At 32.4% G+C, this 25,590-nt stretch overlaps 1 protein-coding gene across 1 annotated transcript in view; it reads right to left on the bottom strand.

Annotated features, from left to right (window-relative positions):
- The window catches only part of SSBP2 (single stranded DNA binding protein 2), a 266,841-nt gene that overhangs the window by 79,455 nt on the left and 161,796 nt on the right, over nt 1–25,590 (bottom strand). The gene's annotated exons all lie outside the window — the stretch shown is intronic.

Here is a 25,590-nt window from a genome sequence, read left to right as displayed (position 1 = left end):
AGAAACCTTACAGGGCAGCTAGGTGACATAGTGGATGGTGTCCAGCCTGCAGTCAGGAATGACTCATCTTCAAATTTGACATTTACTAGTTGTGTGATCCTGGGCAAATCAATTAACCCTGTTTGCCCTAGGTTTCTTCATCTATAAAATGAGCTAGAGAAGGAAATAGAAAACCACCCCAGAATCTTTGCCAAGAAAACTTCAAAAGGGGACTTGAAGAATGGGTCACAACAGAAAATGACTGAAAAACAAGAAACTTTATAAATGATCTAATCCAATATCTTTCTTTGACAGATCAGAAAACTAAGATCCAGAGTGACTTGCCCAAATACACAGGTAGTAAGTGGCAGAAATGAGATTTTATATAATTACTCAAAACTGTCAAATATCAATTTCATTTTTTATTATGTGTACATGTAAAATATGTGTATATGTATCCATACACACACACAAACATATATATTTAAACATTTTTGTTGTGCTTTTTTTACTTTAGTCTCCATGACCAGACAGAATTATCAAATATTCCACCTTTTCTTAAATTATGGTTTATTTGTAATTTAAAATTGATTATGGATTTCAAAAATTAAGGTCCTAATACTACATGTTTTAGAGAACCTTTCATTCTCACATCCCAACAATTTAGTTAACTTCTATAAATTAGGTAAATTTTATGTTCTTTAGAATTACTGAAATGGGGGGCAGCTGGGTAGCTCAGTGGCTTGAGAGCCAGGCCTAGAGACAGGAAGTCTAGGTTCAAATGTGACCTCAGACACTTCCCTGCTGTGTGACCCTGGGCAAGTCACTTAACCCCCATTGCCTACCCTTACCACTCTTCTGCTGTGTACTGTGTATTGGCTCCAAGACAGAAGGTAAGGGTTTAAAAAAAAAAAGAATTACTGAAATATTCTTTTCCAATGGACTAAAGTACATGTCTTTTAAATATTGCTATAAACTTCATGGGGACTACATGAGGGTTACCATCATTCTTCCTTTTTTAAAACTTTCAGGGGTATCCAAACATATTTTTTTACAATTTTGCTCACATTTGCTTGCCATCTTTATCATAATAAGTTTACTTTGACTGTTTTAAATAACTTTATGTGCTGTAAAATTCCACCAAATTAAAAAAAATTAGTAAAGAAAACAATGGGTAAAGATAGCTAGCAAATTCAGAAACTTGTTAGCATGCAGCAAATTAATAAAAGTTTTACTAAATTACATCTATCACATTTGATGGAATTAAATTCTACTTTGTTTTAAAGTATTAGTTTAGTTATTGCTAGATTTTAGGCCTGTATTTAAATGGCTGTATATGTCATACATGGGAGATATATTTCCTATAAGCATTTTAAAATGTGCCTAAAAATAAAAGTCAAATTAGAGTTGATCCTCTGTCACTGAGTTTTAAATTGAATAAATGATTTGATCCTTCGATCAAGATTTTGAATTGTTCTTAGTTATTTATTTTATAGTGAAAGAATAATGTTTCTTTGTCTTCCACTCTGGTGGCTGTTTGATGATTCAATGTGATGTACAGATCTGGATTTGGGAAGACTGGGACAGTTGAGATTAAGTTTTAACTGATCTCTACCAAATTAGAAAGGCATAAGCAGGCGTTAAACTGTCAGAGGAATAGCCAAGCTGAATTCAGTAGAACTCATCAGGATGGTTGCAGGGAAATAACTTTTTTAGCCATAGTAACTCTAGTAAATTATCTAGAAAGAGTTGTAGAGGTGCTCTGGGTAGAGAAGCACCCACAATGACAAAATTGTAGATTCCTTAAGTACTTAAAAATGAGGGGAAAATTCATGCTACGGTATATCTATGACCTATTGCTAGCCATAATAGAAAAAAATTAAATGAATTATGCAGATCTCTGTTTTGTTCCCAAAGTGGGAGAGAGCCACAAACTAATAGGAACCATCCTTTCCTGTTTTCCTTATTATTCAGTTCCTTGGAATAGTTCCCCAGTGCAAAGGAATGCTCAGCCTTTTCCCAATATACCACCACCTTTTCATTGTGTTTTTCCCAGGAAGAGATTCCACAATAAGTAGCTTGCAAATAATTGCTAATTGCAAAATTTTATTCTCCCCAACCACCAGGTTATATTTGTTAGTTTTATCATCTATCCTATACAAATCATGGAAAAATTCTGATTACCAAATTCATTTTTCCCCAAGTAAACTTATAATTCTTATCAAGTTGAGAACAATAGCATTAAATATTCTTTAACTTTTACATACATTTGCTCAGTGCAAAATCATGTAATCATTTAGGAAAATTCACTTTTAGTATCTTATCATAAAAGTCTATTCCTTTTTCCTCTACTCATTTATCTCACTACTATGTAACACAATAGGGGTCAAAAACAGCTCATCTTTTTATTTTTTATTTGCAAGAATATCTTAGTTTCTTGAAATATTTTGAAATTATTAAAAATAAAATATTTGACTCAGTAGGTATATCTGTATAACATATCACAAAAATTGTTATTTCAAGTAATTTATTTGCTCAGCTTATAATTACAAAAGCAAATTTGGGAAACATGGAAAAATGGATACCAATGTTACTATGTTATTTAAATAATTTTACTGTGAAATACAACAAATCATGGAAATTATGTTGAATGTATTACAAGAAGTCAAAACTGACAAGTTTAGAAGGATCCTAGAACAAAATGAAATTAAAGTTTTTCAGTGCTTCTGTCTATAGTAGAAAGATGATTCAGTGTCAATTTAATGAAATGTATAAAATGAGAAATTTCTCATCTCAATTATGGAATTGTGGAGTTATGTATTTTAATGGTATTTTCTGTGTCCCTCCTACCTGACTATGAGGTCTCATCATGGGATTGCTGGGCTTGGGAGGTAGGGACTGTGCATGTAGTGATGGTTGTGAACCAGTAAATCCCTAAAGAGTAATAACATCAGGGAAAGGGTTAGAACAATTTCTTCTCAGCCCTTTTTTGTTGTTCTCATTTATTCTCCTTTTAGAAACTGTCATAGTATACTATATTGGGGAAAATTTGGAAAACTATTTATATTTTGGGGTTAAACTACGTACATATATCTGAAATATCTTCTTACAGTTGAAACATTTAGGTAACTAGAGTGAAAAATTTTAAAAAATTATAATTCTTAGAACACAATACCAGCTATATCATAATTTTTACTTGAATAATCTAACTGCCTCAATTATTCACTTCAGAGAGGTAAGTGTTGTACCGGATACTGGGACACTTGGGTTATGTACTGCCCAGGACACCAAAGGTCTATGTGACTATGGGTGAGTAGCTTAATTTCTGTGTGCCTGAGCCAACTACCTAAAAATGTAAATTGTCTAACCACTGCAAATCAGCTTTGGGAGAGGAAGTTTTCCTCACTCCCTTATATTGATGAAATCTCAGATCCTAGTGCCAGCCCTCCTCCCGCACAAAAAAAACTCCAACCTGTCTATATAATCTGTATAGACAAAGCATTAATGTCTAAAAAGAAAAAAGGTTTACTGTTACAAAGTACAGAGGAATATTTTTTTTAAAGCCCTTACCTACCGTCTTGGAGTCAATATTGTGTATTGGCTCCAAGGCAGAAGAGTGGTAAGGGTGGGCAATAGGGGTCAAGTGACTTGCCCAAAGTCACACAGCTGGGATGTGTCTGAGGTCAGATTTGAACCTAGGACTTCCCATCTCTAGGTCTGGCTCTAAATCCACTGAACTACCCAGCTGCCCCCCAAAGGAAATATTGATATTTGTTTTTAGATACAATTCAAGGTACAAAAAGCCATGAAATTTTATATTGTGAAAGTCCTTAATTAAATTAGGAAGTATAAACTGTATACTAGTAACAGGAATAGTATCAGCTGACAAATGTATAGGTAGAACATTTACATTATTACTCTGGGAAGGAAATCTTTTCTTGGGGACCTTACTTATGAAATTTGTATTCACTTCAGTTGTAGACTAATGTTTTAAAATGTTTAAATTTTTTAAATCAATTTGTAATTACTGGTGGTGGTAGTGAACAAGTGCCATTGATGGAAAAAAAAGTCTTAGCCTCCTCAAATTCCCAGTACTTTGATAGGAGTATTGGATGGAGAGCCCAAATAGGTATGCTTTAGTCCTAATTCTACCACTGAGAGACTCCATTATTTTAAAAAAGTGGGGATCTCTCCAGACTTTTGTTTTTTCATCTGCAATATGAGGCAATTGGACTGGACAATCACTAAGGTCATTCACAACTTTGAAAATCCTAGAGTATTCCATTAGCTAATGTCTAAGCAGTATCTTTCAATAGAAAGAACATAGAAGATACTTCATAAATATGCTGTGTATGTATGTGAATATACACACAGACACACACATATATTTCCTCCTTTTATGGCATCAAAGAGAATTAATTATTAGCTAAATATCCTGGGCAGAGATTAGAGATATTATCTTGTTCAGTAAGAGCTAAAATAAATATTGGAAAATTTGGGAAAACTTAAAAAACTTATGCTTGGGCTGTGAGACTATGAAGGAGCAATATGACTATTATTCTTTGAAGTTTCCATGCATATAGAAAAGAAATTAGAGAATTGCCACATTCATCTTGTTTATTCAGGACTGGTCCTGAAAATAATTAGAAGGCTGAGTGATAGAATGAGTATTCACAAGCTCCTACCATTAGACTTTTCATGCTTTTTTAGATAGAAGTAATTTATAAAGTATACCTTCTTTATAGGCCAAGAATGAAGGAAAAAAACACTTATGAAATGTAGGGCATAATATCTGATCATTTTTAAATTGGTTGGGAGCTTACAGTCCTCATATATATTACCCTTTTTGGTGAATGTGAGAGAAGAAAATATCAAACTATTACGAGAGGAAATGTTCTAGATTTGCTTAATAAAACTGTAAATGTAAGGGGAAAACTTAAAAATTTCCACCAAATAAGTATCAAATATAATTTCTTCCTTAAAATTCCTAACAATCTTCTATGCCATAGTGTAAAATTGAAATTTATTAAAGGGCAGTACTTCATCTTAGAGTAATCCTAGTAACATAAGTAATAGTAATGTATTTTTTTAGACATTAAAATGCTCTCTTGCTGCTTAGATAAAGTTAACACATTTCTGCAACTTCAACATGATGTCAGGTTCACTTTTATTTATTTATAAATGGCTTGGTCAATTGCTAGGCATCTAGAAGGTGTAGTGGATAGTGTGCTAGGCCTGTAGTCAGAAAAACTAATCTTTCTGAATTAAAAACTGCTCTCAGACACTTATTAGGTTGGGTAACTGTGGGCAATCATTTAACCCTGTTTGCCTCAATTTCTTTAATGCCAACCATTTCAGTACCTCTGCCAAGAAAACACCAAATGGCGTCACAGAGTTGGACACAACTGGAAATGACTGAATAACAACAGCATCAATTGTCATTTGCTCTGCAGGATTCTTTATAGAGATATTCTCAAAGCACCAATTCAAAAGAGTCAAAAATTAGTAGATTAAAATGATAAGTTAAGACATACAGCCAACTAAGAAATTAGATAGAATGTGGCAAATTAATAAAAGTTGCACTAAATGAAGACTATAACATTTTACAAAATTAAATCACATTGCTGTATGGTGTTAGTTTAGTTGTTACTAGATATTAGTCCTAAGGTTAATGGTTGTATACATATCAAGTAAGGTCAACAAGTGCAGCTTGTTGTTGTAGTGCAGCTTGTTAGCTCCCTAAGTCTAAATGGCAGAGAAATTGTTGTTGACCTATGCTAAATAAAGAGGGCTTCCTCATTCAAAAGCTCCTTGTAACTAATGAAACCTGAGGTCCAATCCCTATTATCCTTATTGTAAACATTTTGTTAAATTTTGATTTCTAATCCATTCTGCCACTTGCTCAATTGGATGGGTGAGTTTATTTCATTTACATTCACATTTAACTTTAAAGCTTGTTTTTCCTTCAAACAAATTATTTTCTAATATTTCTTTTCCCTAATCCACTGACCTCTTTTTTGTCTTAGAAGGAAAAGAAAAGGAACAAGAATGAATTGGTATTAAGCATTGGTAATTTGTAATCCTTAAAAAATACTGTTTCCATTATCTCCACCTTCTCCTCTTATCCCAAACCAGACAACTACATATGTATTACACTTTTCTCTCTCTTTCTATAGCTTCCCACTTTTAATCTACCTTTCCCAGACCAGTCCTCTATGTGTGAATAATCTTCTTGTGTGGCATCTAAATTATTAGAAACAGTAAATTTCTTCTTCTTCACTCCTTTTCTAATGTGCCATATAACTTTTCCTTCAGTTTTTTTATTATATTTTTTATTCTTTTTTTGGGGGGAAGTTCTAGTTGTACACAATTATTCTTTCTTTGTAGAGTTTTACTGAGGCTTCCCTGATACCATAATTTCTTCACTTTATTTAAAGGTTTTGTGTTTTGTTTTTTTCACATGATTATTCCACTCAGTCAGTGTTGGGAGGGCAATAAAGTGTCCTTTTTCTGTTTTGTTTTGTTTTTCCTTCAGAGACTACACATTAAGGTTATTGATTTTCCACCCTCCGTTTTGACTTTTTTTTTTTTTTAACTTTGTTTGGAGTAGTCAAGGAGATAGCTACGGTCATTTGGAAACTTTCATTTAATTATCTTGAAGTGACCCTGGTTAGTTGATTCTTCTTGTGTGAATTATAGGCTGATCTCTTTTGAGTGGTCATGAGATTTATTGAAGAATGCTGTGGGGTACTAAAGGTGAACCCCTGGGGTTCAAGAAGGATACCTTTTGCAAGAATACAAGACTCCAAAACTTAGCTTAAAAATAAAAGGAGAAATTTATTAATTTAGAAAGTAATGTTGAATCTGGCCAGATATAGGTGGGATAGCAAGATGAAATTGAATCCATCAATTCTGGGGATTTATAACAGTGGGTACGTGATGCTGTGTCATGGTGAGGACTTTGACTTTCCTCTAGAGGTTAGAAACTATTATTTTGGAATGTCACAAAGGAATCCCTAGAATACTTCTACAGAAAAATTTGGGCACAGGAGAGTTCCCCTTACCTGCAAAACACTGCTAAGAGCCACTGGCTTGGTCCAACATATCTGAATGGTTATTTATGATCTTTTCCTACATATACTTCAAATAGTTTTTTTCAACTCTCTAATGCACTTATTAAGTAATACTGTGATTTTATCTGTATTTTTTATTTCCATATTAAACTGGGAACTTTGTCATCATGCCCTGGTATACAGTAGGTACTTAATAATGTTTGTTGAATGAATGAAGACTCAAAGACTGATAGATTTCCAAATAGAAGCCTCCTGACCTTTAAAAATGTAAATGTAATTGTAACATCAGGTTGAAACTTTTAGAGTCAGTAACCAGCCCACTGTAGTAAAGCAAGCATGGAATCTTTGCAACAAAGGAGGCTGGATGACACTGGTGGATCACTTATACTTGAGAATCTTTATGCTTTAGTTGACTAAGCTGATTGGTTATCCTCACTAAATCTGGCATCAATATAGTGAGTACTCTGGAGCAGGTGACTACCAAGATACCTAAGGAGGGGCTTCTATGCCAATCAATAATGGGAACAGCATCTAGTAGCCATGGTACTTCTAGCCTGGATATGACAATGCAGGCAGACAGGGAGGGAGGGAAGAAGGAAGGAAGGAAGGGAGGAAGGAAAGAAGGAAGGAAAGAAGGAAGGAAGGAAGGAAGGAAGGAAAGAAGGAAGGAAGGAAGGAAGGAAGGAAAGAAGGAAGGAAGGGAGAGAAGGAGAGAAGGAGGGAGGGAGGAAAAAGTGGGTTTTTTAAATGACATAAGCATATTTTTCTCAGAACTGCAGCTCTGAGTGTGTGCATGGGGAGTGGACACTGGATGGCAGACCATTGTCATAGCTTGTGATATTCTCACATGGTAGTGCTGAATTTATAAATCATAGGATTTGGAGCAGAAAAGGACTTTAAAGTACTTCTAGTACAACACCTATTTTTAAAAGATAAAGAACTCAAGGAAATTTAAAAGACTTCTCTAAGGTCACAAAGATGACCTTGCAAATAGCCTTCCCTCTGAGTCAAGCTTTCTAACAATGGTCCATTCCCAGTACCTCAAGACAAATTTTTTCATTTTTTCCAACATTAATTAACAGCTTTCCATATACAAGATACTATGCTTGGGTTTAAAAAATATAGAGGACAAAGAATTTGCTTTCTATTCTTGCAGTATAACACAAAGAAAGACATTCAAATAAGTATAATGCAAGGGAGAAGAAGATACATATCAAAGAAATAAAAAGCCATACTGTTAATTGAGAAACTAAATCTTGGGGAAAATGAGGCTATGATAGGTCATTTAATACTAAACTAAAGGGGATTTACTTAGTCATTGCATAGAAATGATAAACAAAAAGGACATTCTAGAACTTAGCTCTGGTGTACTTGGCCCCTCTTGTTTCCATATGGAAACTTGTCTGGTCAGCAGATCAGGTTATGATGACTTATTTGATATTGGGACATCCAACATGGTTTGTGGATAAACCTTTTTATGTCCTCAGGTGGCCAAGAAGTCATGTCAGTATCAATCTGGGACAATAAAATCCTGAGGATGGATATATTACCCTTTTAGATAATAAGTAATCTAATCTATATTGCAGGAAGATGGGGAGTCACGGGACATATTGATTCCATCACAAAGAGGTTCATACAAATTTCTTTGAGAAATTGAGGTGGGGAGAATGGGAAGAGGAGGTCACTTTCAACTGGGCAGATTAGGGAAAGCCTCATGAAAGAGGTGAAATTTGAAAAAACAGATGGATTGGGTATGAGTAGGGGAAGTCCATTACAAGTGAGCAAAGAATTTAAAGATGGAAGAAGAGAGGAGATGAAAGAGTGGGGTATATAGTCCAATGTGGATTTTAGCGTTTAATGGAAATACATAGTTTTAAAAAACTTCATTGCTTATAAATATGTTTTCTGAACTGGAAAGTTTTTTTTAATAAAAAATGCATTATTTTAGAAAAATTAGAAAATTCTGTTTTTAGATAATTGCAGATTATACACAGTAGCATTTCTATACTTCCTATCACAATATTCATAAAATAATCCAATTAGGATAATAATGTCATGGATAATACAAAATGATAACTGGAAAAAATATTTAGAATTCTTTTAAAATTCTTCTTTCCTTCCCTTCCTATTCTCTTAGCTTAATGCTGACTATGGAACAAGGTGACACCATTAAATAGTCTAATAGGCTTTCTTGAGAAATTATAACATTAAGTAGGAAGCTCTTGTTCTTCTGATAGTTAGAAGCAAAAGTAAAAGTAAAAGGTACTGATATTATTGAAGGAATTAAAATAATTGTAATAATTGCTCATGGTTCACTTGTTTAACTCACACCATGACTGGTAGGCTTTTTGTCAGAAGTGTGATTTTTATTCTTCCAGTGATTCTAGGGGTAATCCTGTGAGGATCCTCCTAAATGCTAACTTATGAGCCCCTAGCAGAGAACAAATAATAGACTCTGCTCTTACTCAAATGCTGTTGCTTATCCTTTGTTTTTACAGAGGACCAGTGACATCACAGGGTACCGTATTAATTTGTACATGAGATAGGTGTAAGTAAAGCAGAGTTGCACAGTTATCAATCTCACTGTCTCTTCCAGAGTCATCAAAGTCTAGTCAAGCATAACTGGTCAAGATGCAATAGATGAGCTTGGCATCTATGATACCTGACCAAGTTCTAAGTCTCTGCTTCAGTCTCCTTGGTGACTATTTGAATAAAATGTTATCATTTACCTGTACCAATGAGTTAAGTCTTCATATGTATGGGGTAGAAATCTACCTAACTTATTGATGAGTTTGATGCCTATACTTTACCCTCAACTTAATTTAGTACCCTGAGACAGTTTTATCTGAGTATGGCTATTAGACATCCTATAGCTTCTTGGAACCACAGATGAGAGTTGGGTAAAAGGTGGATAAGCAGCGTGGCAAGCCCTAATATCAGTTGCTAGTCTTCCCAGAATACCCAGTATATCACATTCAAATGTAATAGCAATAACAAAATATTTTCTCAAATATCAGAGGAACACCCTCTAACAAAGATACTCAAAGTCCAAGAGAGTGCAAGAGTGGACACAAACTTAAAGTACAATGGTAATGAGATTCAGAAGTAAGAAACACATGATAAAGGCATATGAAGGAGAATGCATCAAACTGAGTCTCATGGAACAGGCAGAAATGTATAGGTTAATATTAGCATGGATAGAAGAGATTACAAAATCTGCGAGATCACAGAACCATTTGAATCTTTGATTTTGCCTCTGTATTATCTTCTTGGACATTGTGTGCTTCAAAATAAAGAGTTTTTATAGAATTATATTCTCTAAGATTATTTCTTATTTCTGCCTATCAATTATTTAACTCCTAAATTTAATTCTTATTTAAACTCCATTATAGAGAGATATGGACCTTTAAATACAAGAAAATATAATTATATACATTTCTTCGAAAGAAGTTATACTCTTAGAATAATCAAAATACCCCTAGTGCTGAAATAGATTTCAGCATAATATGAAGATAAGAAATCAGTTAAATAAGGGAAAGTGTGTAGAAAACAGTATGTAACATAACTTAGGAATAAAAATGATTATTTAAAGACTGAAGAGCCACTATGAGAGTCAAGGATTTGGTAAAGTACATTAATGGATCATGTAAGAGGTGGTTTAGGTGATACCTAATATTCTTTCCAATGTTATAATGCTATGAATTTATGAGAAACACAAAAGGGCATAGGCCTTCTACAATTTAGTGATCATGTAAATAATCACTTTAGTTTATTCATCTCCCAGTTATTTGATTTATTTAAAGTTTATCTAACAAAGAATGAAAGGTCTCTGGGTCCATGTATGAATGCAAAAACTAAATATGGTAATATTACAATGTATGTGGGATTTAAATGATAATACTTTCACCTTTGTAAAAAGGTCAAAATCAATTAATCATCCTCCTTAAGCCATCAAAATGGTAGTAGATTTGATATTTTTAAAAAAGCTATGAAAAACTAAGAATTCCTATGTTGAAATTTGTCAAAGAATTCCCTGTTTTGCAGTATGCAAATCTAAGTTCTCTAAAGATGAAAGGGAAAGAAATCATAAGTTTTTTAAATATTGTAGTTATAAGGCCTAAGTATCCATTCTGTCATAAATGGGGAAACTAAAATAATTTTGAACATGTCACTGGAAAGTTGAGGGAGAGGGAAAAATTTTTTCTTAACTTTAAGCTTGTTATCACCATAGAATGAAATAGCATCTAAAGAAATGCTTAAAATGGTAATATGGAAATTTAGAAATTACTTCAAGTTTTATGTAAACTATTTAAGATAAACTCCTCAATTTAATTTCAATAGTACATATTTAAATAAAAAAATTATTAAAAAGTGGCTGAATCAATTTTTTTCTTTAAAAAGTCATTTAAAAGTATTTCCAAATATTTCATTTACCCCACTATATGCTTAAGAGAAGGAACGGTGTATTTTTTAAGCGTTGGAGTCTTGGTACTTACTGGGATCTCTCATAAAATTTAAAACTTTTACTCTTCACAGATTATGCTATTTTAAAGTTATTAACATGGTATACAAAATATATAGAATGATTTGATTTAAAATGAATCCCTTTTTCTTAAGGATTTCATGGCTCTAACATTTTATGATGAGTTTGTGAAATCATTCACCAGAGCTAGGTAATCTTCAAAGGGGAAACAGAAAGAAATGTAAACTCCTGAGAGACAGAGATATTTCTGTGTTTTTAACATTTTGGGTTAAGCTGCAAGGTATATAGTAGTTTAAAGTAAACACTCAGTAAATACTTGCTGATTAATTGACTAAATGAGTTTTACCTTGGAAGAGCAAAGAGATGACTGAGTGTCTAGAAACCAAAGAGGCAGGGAGAAAAGCTACTCTCCTTTGTAGTTCTACCATATCTAAAAGTCAACAGGGGAAAGCTGTATGTCTAAAACACAACCAAAAATTTAACATGTTAGGCATAAAGTCGGAAAGAAGATGGAGGAACACACAAGTTTTTGTACTTAGGGTATTACAGGATAAACTTATTAAAACAAAAAGATGGGGTTTGGGCTAGGCAAAGGAAGCTAAAAAACAAGTCAAATAAGGAAAAAATCATCATGCTAAAAATAAAAACATTAAGGCACTCAGAAAATTGGGCTAGAACCTAGAGGAAGATTAAAGGGGAGTGATACAGAATAACAGGAACAATTATATTACATAGGAGGAAGGAATGAAGGAAGGAAGGAAGGAAGAAAGGAAGGAAGGAAGGAAGGAAGGAAGGAAGGAAGGAAGGAAGGAAGGAAGGAAGGAAGGGAGGGAGGGAGGAAGGAAGGAACGGAACAAATAGAGGCAATTACAAAAGATAAAATAGGTAACTTTGATTATAAGAAACTGAAAAACTGCATAGACAAAAATCAATGCAACTAGGAAAGATATATCATATATATATAATATATATATCATATATACATATATGAGAAAAAGAGAACAACATCCAACAGATAAATGGTCAAAGAGTAAGAAGAAACAGTTTTCAAAAAGAAAAATACACACTACTAACAACCCCATGTAAGAATGCTCCAAATCACTAATAAGAGAAGTGCAAATCAAAACCATGAGTTTTCTGCATCCCACCCTGAAATCTGAAAAAGATTACCAAAAAAAAAAAAGCAAGAGAAAATGTTGTAGGGATTGTGGCAGGTACACTGATACATTGTTCGGAGAGATATGAATTGCTACAAGTATTTTAGAAAAAGCAATTTGGAATTATGCAAATAAGATGACTAAAATGTCCATATGCTTTGATCTAGAGATTATATTGCTGGGTTTATATCTCAAGGAAGTAATTGATAAAAATAAAGTTCCCATATATACAGTAATATTTATAGCAGCATTTTTTGCATATGTGACAGCAAAGAACTGGAAACAAAAATGTTCATCAGCTGGGGAAGGGCAGGTAAAGCAAAACTTTAGAGGAATTTTTCTTTCTCTCAACACTACTATCATATCAAAAGAGCAAAAGGAAACATCAAAGAAAAAAAATGTGTCACTAGAAAAAATTAGAAAATCAACAAATAAAAAACATCTAAAGGAAGACCAAAATAAAAATTCTATAAATCAAAGAAACAATATTCAAAATAAAAATACCAGAGTGAGATGATAAATAAAATTTGGGAGCAATTGTTTTTTAAATATAAAAAGCATTGTCTCATTTGATGAAAAACGCCGTGGAAAACTACAATTTACCAAAATTAGAAAGAGGAATTTACAACAAATTTGCACTAAAAACTATTATGCCCATAATTTATATGTCAAAAAATTGAAAAGTTAACTGAAAAATTATGACTATATGTAGAAATACAGGGTTTCCTAAAGTCCTTAGTCCAATTTTAAACTTATAAATTCAATATCAAACCCTAGAAGAATAATAAAGATAGAGAATCTAAGCAACATGATTTCAAGAAGATAAACTGAGCAAACCATAAGTGAATTCCTAAAGGATAAAATAAACAACAGCCATACACCAGATTCTCTCTTATAAGTGAATTTTATGAAACATTCAGAGAAAATTTAATTCCTGTTTTTCTATTAGAAAAATTAAGAAAGCCAAAACCTTACTAAACCCCTTTCTGTGAGATAAATGTCATTTATATTAGGAAAAGAGAGAAAATTGAAAAATAGGAAATGAAAACCATCGCTAATTAATACTGATATAAAATGTTGAATGAAACATTAACAAAGGGGCAAAACATCCTATCTAAAAATTACTTACCACAATCAGGTTATTTTTACAGAAGGAATGCAAGAAGTAGGAAAACTCTAAAACTCATAAATCATATTAATAAAAAAAATCATATGTCTCTATCAACATATAAAGAAAAAAAGTTGTCAACCAAATGCAGCACTTATTCATTGCAAAAAATTCTAAAAAGCAAAAACAAATGAATTTTCACTATGATCATAGATATCTATTTTTAAAAGCAAAATCAAATATTATCTGCAATGGAGAAAATGTACAAATTTCCCAATAAAACAAGAGATAAAGCCAGGTTTTTTATTATCTCTACTCTTATTTTATACAATACCAAAATGGAAGGCAATTTATTAATAAGATAAGAAAAAAGAAACTAAGATAAAACAATCCAGATTTGTATATAATATTTAAATAACTCCAGAGGTTCAATGAAAAAATTAATAGAAATAATTAGATTTCAATAAACCAATACATGACCAAAAGAAATCATAATTCTTTTTGATATCTTACTAATAAAATACAAAAAGAGAAATTTCATTCAAAATAACAACAAATTGCATAAGATATATGGTTTCCAATCTACTAAAAGACAAGAATATCTTATATAAGTAAAATTACAAAATATTTTAAAGGAGGAAAATGGCCTGATATTTATAGAGATATTGATTGTTTATGGTTTTCCTGGGAGATTTACACATATATAATAATAAAACTACTACATTAATTAATTTACAGGTACAAAATAAATGCCAGATAGAGGAGAAACTATAAGGAAGTCAGGAAAGATATGATATAAAACAGGGATTGGCAACTTATGGCTCCACCTCCCTACCAGCCAGTCGGGGCAGAGCCCCAGGATGGTGCCCCAGGGGGCCCTTCAGCCCCTGTCCCCATATTCCAGCGCCTTCTGCCTCCATCCTCCTCCTTCCGCAGGCGTTTATGGCTCTCATGGCCAAAAAGGTTGCAGACCCTTGAATAGAAGATGGTGCTAGAGTTACATCTTGAAGGAAGTGAGGACTTCTATGAGGCAAAAGTGAGGAGTCAGACCATTCTATAGATGGCAAACATGCAAGGTAAAGTTAGGGAGGCAGGAAAAAGAGTGCCATATTTGAAGAACAGAGAGAAGGACTATAGAATGAAAAGAAGAATAATGTACAATAAAATAAGATTATGAAATACTTATTTTTAATGTTTGTGAAGCTTTATATAGTGAGCTATCCTTCATATCTATTTCTCTCTGACATTGCCTCATTTTTCTTTAAAATTTTTTTATTTTTCCTAGACTAAATGTTAATATAATTTTTAATATTTGTTTTGATGTTTTACAATCCAAATTTTCTCCCTCTCTTCCACCCCCCTCCTCAAGAAGGCAGGAAATATGATAACAGTTGTACTTATATTATCATATAACAATATTTTTTTGTTTGTCATGTTATGAAAAAAGATACTGTTTACACTAGAGAAAAACTCATTGAAAAAATCAAGTGAAAGGTAGGTTTCAATCTGCTTTGGGACTCTGCCTGTGCCTTCTATGGCACTGGATATCCATTTTTACCATGAATCTGTTGGTAGTTGTCTTGATCATTCACAGTGGGTCATAATACGTTATTGTTTTTAGTGGGTAAAATGTTTTCCTGGTTCTGCTAACTTCATTTTGTCTTACTTTATATAAGCCTTTCCAGGTTTTTCTATGCACATCTTGTCTGTTATTTCTTATAGCATAGTAGTATTTCATTACAATTATATACCACAACTTGTTCAGTCATCTGCCAATTGATAGGTATTCCTTCAGTTTCCATTTTTTTGCCACCCCAAAAAGGGATGCTATAAATATTTTAGAATATACAGTGTCTTTTCTTTTTTTCCTTGATAACTTTAGGAAATATATCTAATAGTGGTATTACTGGGTCAAAAGGTATATATAGTTTTATAACTCTTTGAGTATAATTCCAGATTGTTTTCCAAAATATTTGGATCTGTTTATAATTTCACCAACAATGTATTACTGTCCCTATTTTTCCATATCTTTTCCAACAAGTCATTTTGCCCTTTTATCATTTTAGCAATCTGATAGGTATGAGATGATATTTCAAAGTTGTTTTGATTTGTATTTAACTAATTAATAATAATTTAGAGAATTTTTTCATAGTTATAGCTTTGATTTTTTCATTCAAAAGATATCTATTCAGATCTTTTGACCATTTATCAATGATTCATTTTCTTATATATTTGATAAAGTTCTCTATATATTTTGGATATGAGAATTCAGAGAAATTATCTAACCCCTCCCCCCAACACATTGCTTTCCTTCTAATCTTGGCTACATTCTTTTTGTTCATACAAGACCTTTTTGATTTAATGTCCTCAAAATTATCTATTTATATTTCACAATGCTTTCTCTATTTTTATTTATAAATTCTTCTCCTATCCATAAATCTGATGGGTTATTCTCTGTTCTAATTTGTTTATAATATTTCCTTTTATACCAGGGTCATGTATACATTTTGATCTTATCGTGGTAAACGGTATATGAAATTCTATCTAGTTTCTGTCAAACTTCTTACCAGTTTCCCCAGCAATTTTTAATAAATAGTGAACTCTTCTTCCAAAAATTTGGATCTTTACTTTTGTCAAACACAAAGTTACTATAATCTTCTACAACTGTTGTATTTCTATGGAATACTTTAAAAGCCAAATAGAATAGCTTATATTAGCTCTTAGGGGCAACAGGGAACAAATGGAGTTTATTGGATAGATGATTAGCATGGCTAGACCTGCAATAAAGGTAAATTACTCTGGCAGATAGGTGGAGGATAGACTGTAGTGAAGTAAGGAGACTCTTTAAGATAATATTACAAGAGATTGGTGAAAAATTGATGAAGACCTAAGATTAAGATAGTAGTGTGTATATGGATAGAAAAAAGTTTAAGATGCAAAAAGACTTTATGGAGCTAGAAAATTGGCAACATCTTGGCAACTGACTGAATTATGTAGCATATGGGAGAGAATAAGGATAATTAACTAGTTAATTGAATCAACCAAGACAACTAATCCTAATCATTCAGGTATTGATGGGAAATTTTAGGGTTGAATAATGTCTTTGCTTTATTGATACAATTAATTACATTTTCATTATATACTTATATAAAACATACACACACATTCACACATGTACATACAAATACACATATATGTAATTCATTTCAATAAACATTTATTAAATGCTTATTGTGTACTAGGTATTGTACTAAGTGTTAAGATTACAAAAAGAAAGTCCCTGAACTCAAGGAGTTTACAATTTAATAGGGAAATACAATATACGAAAGAAGATAAAAAGAGAGAAGTACCACAGAACACTCTGCATGGTTGCATGATGTTCTATGGAGTAGAAATCAAGCAGAGCTGTTGAAGGGGAATCTAGAATTACCTGGAAAGTTCTGAGCTCTCCATAAAGGAGAACTGTGGAAGGAGCTTATTGTTATACTCTTCAGCCTTTGAATCAGAGGGGAGAAGCAACTGAGAGAGTTGAAAAGGTGTTGAGAATCAAAAGTTGAGTCAATGTGCAAGGTGATAAGATTTTAGGTGAACAGCATAAATTGAGGGAGACATGATATTCTTGGAGTGGAACTCAAGCAGAAATCCTGATGTATGTATATGTATATTTGCATATATAAATGCATATATACATGTGCATTTAATCAAACACACACTTTAACTTCCAATATTTATCTCAATTTTTCCTGTGTTAAGATAGGTCTAGATGGGAAGTTAAGCTCTCTTTGGACTTAAGATACAGTTACATACTAAACTACTGGTCTACAGCATTAAAAGTCACATTAGTAACTTAAAGAACCATAAGACCTTTACATTGGAAGAAACTTTAGAAATCATTAAATCCCTGCTTTCCTTTGAAGCAGAAATTCATTCTTCAGCATCCCTAACAGATGGTCAGCCTGTGTTTGAATGATTCTATTGAAAAAGAACTCATAATTATATTCTATTTTTTGATAACTCTGATAGGTAAAATGCCCTTCTTTATATTGAACCTGCTTCCTTCCTAACTTGCTTTTGTCCTAGATATGTTTCATGAAGTCAGATAGAAGAAATTTAAAACTTTTTCCATTAAAGTCCTTCAAATATTTGAGTACACCTATCATGTAACCACCTATGATTTCTGTCCTTAAGGTGAAAAGTCTCTAGTTCTTTTAAGGAGCCTTCTTTCATCACTGAGGTTTCAAGTCTTCCTTGCAACCTTCTGTCACCCTCCTCTAACGTCTATCTAATTTTTCATTTTTTTCTTTTAAAATTGGGGGGAGGGGTGGTGATAGAGTGGGACTACATTTAAGAATTTTATGAACAATAAAATAAAATTTTGTTGTGAACATGATATTAATATTTGAAGTATTTAATTCTTTCAATTTTAGGAAGCATTTTCCTATCAACTATATTTTGAGGTAAGTAATTAATATCACTGTATATTAAATTTATTAAATACTTTAAAAGAAAAGTAAGTTGAATGTAGTAGATATGCAAATTTTTATTACAATTCTTTCTGTTATATTGTATTTAGGAAAGTGCTCATTTTATCTGGTGTTAAGTTCAGAACAGGAAAAATAAAAAAATTTAAAAATGAAAATTTAAGTATTATCATCCCATTTTGCCAAAGAAATTTAGATGGGCTAAATATTTTTCCTTCTCTCTATTGATTATCTCCAGTTTCTCTGGTCTGTATATTGTTTGGACACTGTTGCTTATTTGTTATTTCCCCCATTAGACTGTGAGCCCCTTGACAGTAGGGACTATGTTTTGTCTTTCTTCATATCCTCAGTACTCAATAAAACACATGTCACAGGAAGACAAATTAGAAGTATAATAATCTAGGTAAGAGGTGTTCAGGGCCTGAACAAGGGTAATGGTTATCCTTTTGAGTCCTAATTCTGCCTTGTATAATTCATTAATCTAATATATGAGTTCAGTGTCCTTCACAACTTAATTCTATTCTCCCTTTCCAGTCTCATTACTTATCGTGGTTTGCAGTCATGTCTGATTCTTTATGACCGGGTGGACCCTGTGGAATTTTCTGGCAAAGACAATGACCTGATTTACCCTTTCCTTCTTCAGAGGATTAAGACAAACAGGGTTAAGAGACTTGCCTAAGGCAACATAGCTAGTAAGGGTCTGAGGCCATATTTGAACTCAGGTCTCCTTGACTTCAGGTCCAGTGCTCTAAGAACCATCTAGCTGCCTTGTGTGACATATTGCTACCTATTCAAAAAAAATCCAGGGACTTCCTATTCATATTACTACCTATTCAATAAATTCCAGGGGCTCCCTATTGTCTCCAGGATGAAATGCAAAATTCTCTGCTTCATATTCAAAGCCCTATATAACTTATTCCTGCCCCAACCTCCCACCCCTACTCTTATTCACACTGCTACATCCTCTGAGTACACTAGGCCTCCACTGGTCTTCTTGCCAATGTTCCATGTATGACACTCCATCTTTGGGTGGCAGGCATTTCCTCTGGCTGTCCCCCATGCCTGCAATCCTCTCCCACCTTATCTCAGCCTATTAGCTTCCATGGCTAGCTTTAAATCCCAAGTAAAATTTCATTTTCTACAGAAAATACAAGACAAAGGGCTGATTGGCAGAATCGATGGAGAAAAGCCTAAGCTTAAAAATTTAAAGTATGTGCTGGTAAAATTTTAATGTCAGAGTCATAAGCATAGGGCAATCATTTTTAAGCACCAGAAAAATACCTATCTAAAATGAAAAACAAGCATGATGTGCAATATTAGAAACTTTCCAAATAAATATAGGAGTAAAGCAAGGATTCCTATTATAATTTGATATAGTTGCAGAAAGGCTAGCAATATCAATACTGCAAAAGAAACTGAAAGTGTAGTGATAAGCAAATAGAAGATTAAATTATCCATATTTGCTGATGACATGATGCTTACTTAGAAAATTCTAGAAAGCAGCAGATACCAATTGAAAAAATAGATTCTGCAAAGTTGTAAGTAAAGAAAACAAAACACCACCACCAAAATTAAAAGCATTTCTATGTAACAACAAAATCTCCAAAATATTGAAAGACAGGAAAATCTGGTTCCAAATAACAGCAAAATGAATAAAAGTATTTAGTAATGAATATAACAAAGGAAACCAAATGCTTATATAGGTTCTCTTACAAAGTGTTTCTTAAGGAAATAAAGTATAATTTCTTTGGCTCAGGGAAGATTCTTTGCTAGTTTCTTGACCATACTGATATAATAAAAATTGTAATATAACCAAATTTTTAGCTTTTAGTAATTCTTTGTCTTAATACTAAGCCAATCAAACTAAGAAATGAATACTTTACAGAACTCAATAAAATAACAAAATTAATTTGGAGAAACAAAAGATCTAGAATATAAAAAAATAATGAAAAGAGGTAGGAATGAAAAGGGAATAGCACTTCCAGATTTCAAAATATATTATAAACAATAGCCATCAAAATTACTTGGAATTGTTTTTTCCCTAAAAGATGTATATCAATGGAACAAACTAGACAAGGGAAAACAGAAACAGATGTACTAAATAACTCAATGTTGCATAAATCTAAATTGCTTAAGAAAATTCCTCTGGTAAACACTGCCGGGAAAAGTAGAAAGCAGTCTGTCAGGAACTGAGTTTGGATTAACAGCTAATGTTTTATTCCACAATAAATTCAAAATGGATATGTGACCCTAATATAGAATATACCATAAAAAATTAGGAGAAGCAAATCCTATTCCTTTTATAACTATAGTTAAGTCTTAACAAAGAAAAAGATATGTGATTACAAAAGAGAAATTAGATAATTCTGATTACTTGAGATTGAAACACAATCAAAATTAATGCATCTAGGATGAGAAGAGGCTGAATGGTGAAAATTTTTTTTAATCAAATTTTTAAAATAACAGCTTGGAATTCAAGATATATAAATGACCAATACAAGTATATGCGTGTGCATATCTTGTGTATACATACATATGTGTGAGAGTAGATATGTGTATATATATATATATATATGTATGTATACATACACAAACACCCATAGGTATATTTAGTATTTACATACAGATATACATGCATAAATGTATATAACTGCATATACATACAATTCTTTTTGAGAACTTGTTGAAATTCTTAGACTACACATATGCAAGTAATTATACCTGTATATGTGCATATGTATAAATACATGCATACATATATCCTCACAAGCATATATATGTATCCATAGAAGCAGCTATGTGATACAGTGGAAAGAGCACTAAACTTTAGACAAATCTGGTCTTAGACATCTCCTAGTCGTGAGGTGCTGGGCATGTCACTTTACCTCTGTTTGCCTCAGTTTCCTTATCTATAAAATGGATGTAATGGAATATTACCTATATTGTAAGAAACAACAAATATGATGAATACGTATGAGAAGTATAGAAAGATCTATATGAACAAATACAGAGTGAAGTAAGCAGAGGGAAGAAAACAATACACACAACAGTTGCAACTAAATAAATAAAAAAGAACTGTAAATCAAAAGTGAATACTACAAAATTATAAAAAACAAGAATGGCCAGCAAAAAACATATGAAAAAATATCTGAATCCCATTCCACAATACAGATGTGGGACATAGCATATATTTTCAGATATTTTAAATTTATCGATCAGTTTTGCCAATTTTTTTTCTCTTCTTTTAAGTATAAAAATATTTTTTATATGGGATGGCACTCTGAGAGAAAGTGGGGAAGGTTAATGAGAGAAATCCTGGTAATGTAAAAACAAAAGACACCAATAAAATATGTTAAGAGCAAAAAAAATTGATGCTAACTGACAAATTTTACAAGTAGCTAAGCCTTTAGCAATTTAAGAAAGTTAGCTTAAGTAGCCTACATATGTTTTATATCTATAAAAATCAACAAAGAGATTGGAATTTGACATTTGAAAAAAGATACAGAATTGAGTCTTGTCATGTCAAAGTAACATATCTTGAAAAGCCAAGGCTATTCATAAATGGAAAAAAAAGATGAATTTCCCCAAAACGCAAAGAATTTGAATCATCCCTGCAAATGACAATAGAAATATATGATACATTTAACTTGTAAACATTCCAAGTAAGAGAAATCAGGAAATGTATTAATTTTAAGAAAAGGAGAAGCAAATGAATCAATTCTCTTATGCTCCAAGGTCAAGACAAAGCTACTGTTAAAAAAATATTTTTTTAAGGATCTTATATTAAAGGAAGAATGAAAAGGGATAAAATGATCTAAGGGAAACTTAAAAAATCAGGGAAAGAAAAGGAAGAATAACTGAAATACTTTTTGATGGTCAAAAATAAATACAGTACAATATTATATCATGGAATATTATTGTACTGTAAAAATGATGAATATGACCTGAACTTAAGAAACATGGAAATACATTTCCCTAATTTTGGCATCGCAGTGATTCAGTAAAAGTGTGGACTATTACTACTCAATGGGACTGGATCCCATATTTGTTCAATGTGTTTGCTTTTTCTTTGTTTATACATGAAGGCTCATGGAATAGGTGAATTTTACACAGATATAAGAATTAATTTAAAAGTAAAGAGAATGTTCTTAGGGAAAAAAAATAATACGAACCAAAATTAATATGAACTCTAAAAATTTTTGTCTTACCCAATCAGTTTCTTAGGTAAGTCTGTTTTCCTTGTTAGACTTGATTTTGATTTTCTCCACACTACTGACACCTTTCTCCCAATTTACTGTAGGTAATCCTATCATATCAGCCTTGGAAATCAGCAAGTTCTTCTTTTCATTAAACTTTTAATATACTTAAAAATTCTAATACTCCTATAAATATTCAAAGCTTTATGTTCGGATTTGTGTGAACAATGAATTCCCAGAAGTGGCCACGTGATTTGAAATTGCAGTGCATATTTCCATTGGGCCACATTACCAATGTCATATTTTACATGGCAAATATCTGTTATTATATTTTACATAATTATAATTTTGAATAGAAGGAATTTGAATATATTTGACCACTTTAGAACTTTCATTATTCACAATGAATCTGGAACTAGGAATATTAGAATGTTATGATGATGTATCTAGCATCATTCATTGATAGAGTAAAATATTTTTACTTTGAAAATTCTTTGAAATGTTTCATAAGCCTTCCGAAGTAAAGAAATGAAGCATGAATTGCACATCAAATGAATTTCACCAGTTAATTTACAATTCATATATCCTAATTTGTTTAGTTTCTCTTCTGTTTTCATGAATATCTCCATCAGACCTCACTGTCACCTCCAGGAGATAAGATGTTCTTGATGAACAACTTTAATTCCAACCAGTACTAAACTAATTTAGTTCAGAAAATAACACACTTAGGCTTCCATAGTCTGCTTATGAGCACAAATGTTCTAAACTTCTTAGATATCCTAACATCAGCCTTTAATTAAACAGTTCATATAAAATAACTATGAAGTAATATAGAAAATCTCATTTTTGAATGTTGTATTTTGACAACAGATACTATGTGACTAATCTTATGGAACGTTAAGAAGTAGTTTGTGAAAAGAAAAGAACAAGCATTGATTAAACGGCTACTGTGTGCCAGGTGCACTACAACATTATCTCATTTGATCCTTGAAACAATCCTGAGATGTATGTGCTATTATTATCCCCATTTTATGGTAGAGGAAACTAAAGCAAATCAAGGAGAAGAGACTACCCCAGGGTAACACATAATTAAGAAGTTGCTATCGCCAGATATGAACATCTTCCTGACTTTTGGACCAGCACTCCATCCATTACACTGCTTAGCTGTTGTGGATAATTACCAATTTTGGTAATTATCTAACTCCTATATAAAGCCATATGTATAAAAGCCATTCTTTTTCAGAGAAATGAGATTCTTTCTTTCTTTTCTTTTTCTATTTTTTTTTGTTGATTCTTTCCCCAACTCTATCTTCTCACTTAAGCCCCTCTTTCCCTTTTCAAAATCCCTCATAATTTTTTCTTGTTCTTCTGGCATATTCCAATTATGAAACATTAAAATCTCCTGTCCCCTTAATTTCTTCCCTAGTGTATTCTTTTCTCTCTCCCCTTATTCCAACAAAACAGAGCAAAACTGGTTACAGTACTGGGGTTTTTCTTTATTTTCCTTTATGATTCTAAAGAACAGTGACAACATTCAGAAGAGATATCTTTTCCCCCCATTGGAATGTAGGCACTGATCATCATTTAGTGTTTTCAGTTTGCTAAAATGGATTAACTTTTCTAAGTTTCTCTCTTCTCCTGCTTTTCGGTTTCAAAGATTCAAACCAGCTCTGATCTTTTAATTCAAAAGCATAAAAGTCCTTTATTTCAATAAAAGTCATTTTGCCCACTGGAGGATTATATTCAACTTGACAGGCTGTTATTCTTGGTTGTACACTTCTTTCTTTTTACTTTTGAAAAACTATATTCCAAGATGTCCTCTTCTTTAGGGTAGCTGGACCACAATGATGTGTGATTCTGACAATTAGACGTTTCTTGGTATTTGAACTCTTTCATTCTGACCTATTACACTATTTTCTTTTACTTAGAAGATTTAGCCAATATTCCTATAAGTTTTCAATTTGCCTTTTGTTTCCTCTAGGATGTGAATAGTGTATTCTTGTTTTTTCATTTTGCCCTCTAGTTGCAATAGATTTGAAAAGTCAAAAATTGTTTTATTAAACATGATTTCTACATTCATTATTTGGATTTTTCAGGAATTCCTATAATTTTTTATTTTCTATTTTTTATTTAAGTATTTTCCATGGTTATATGATTCATGTTCTTTCCCTCCCTTTCTCCCCACCCCTCTCCCAGAACTGATAAGCAATTCCATAAGGTTTTACATGTATTATCACTCAATACCTATTTCCATATTATTAATTTTTGTAATGATCTTTTAAAAACCAAAACCCTGCAACCAATATCCACATAAACAAGTGAAAAATCAAATGTTTTCCTTCTGTGTTTCCATTTCCAACAGTTCTTTTTCTCGATGTGGATAGCATTCCTTCTCAAAAGTCTCTCAGGACTGTCCTAGATCATTGTATTGTTATCAGTAGCAAAGATGATTACATATGATTATCCCACAATGTTTCAGTCTCTGTGTACAATGTTCTCCTGGTTCTGCTCATTTCACTCCCATTTCAGTTTGTGGAGGTCTTTTCAGCTCATACGGAAATCAAGCAGTTTTTCATTCCTTATTGCACAATAGTACCCTATCACCATCATATGCCACAATTTGTTCAGCCATTCCCCAACTGAGGGACACCCCCCCATTTTCCAAATTTTTGCCACCTCAAAGAGCCTGGCTATAAATATTTTTACAAACATTTTTTATTATTATCTCCTTGGGGTACAAACCTAGTAGTGATATTACTGGATCAAAAGGCATGCACCCATTCCTATTGAAAACCCTGGAAAGTATAGGAATAGAAGGACCCTTCCTAAAAATAATAAACAGTATATATCTAAAACCATCAACAAACATCATATGCAATGGGGATGAATTAGAAGCCTTTCCAATAAGATCAAGAGTGAAACAAGGATGCCCATTGTCACCTCTATTATTTAACATTGTACTAGAAACACTAGCAGTAGCAATTAGAGAAGAAAAAGAAATTGAAGGTATCAAAACAAGCAATGAGGAGACTAAGCTATCACTCTTTGCAGATGATATGATGGTATACTTAAAAAATCCTAGAGAATCAACTAAGAAGCTTGTAGAAATAATC

Source organism: Gracilinanus agilis, chromosome 1, assembly GCF_016433145.1.
Source record: "Gracilinanus agilis isolate LMUSP501 chromosome 1, AgileGrace, whole genome shotgun sequence".
In the NCBI taxonomy this organism is placed as follows: Eukaryota; Metazoa; Chordata; class Mammalia; order Didelphimorphia; family Didelphidae; genus Gracilinanus; species Gracilinanus agilis.
Note: the sequence above shows the minus strand (reverse complement) of the source record. Positions and strands in the feature narration are given on the sequence as shown.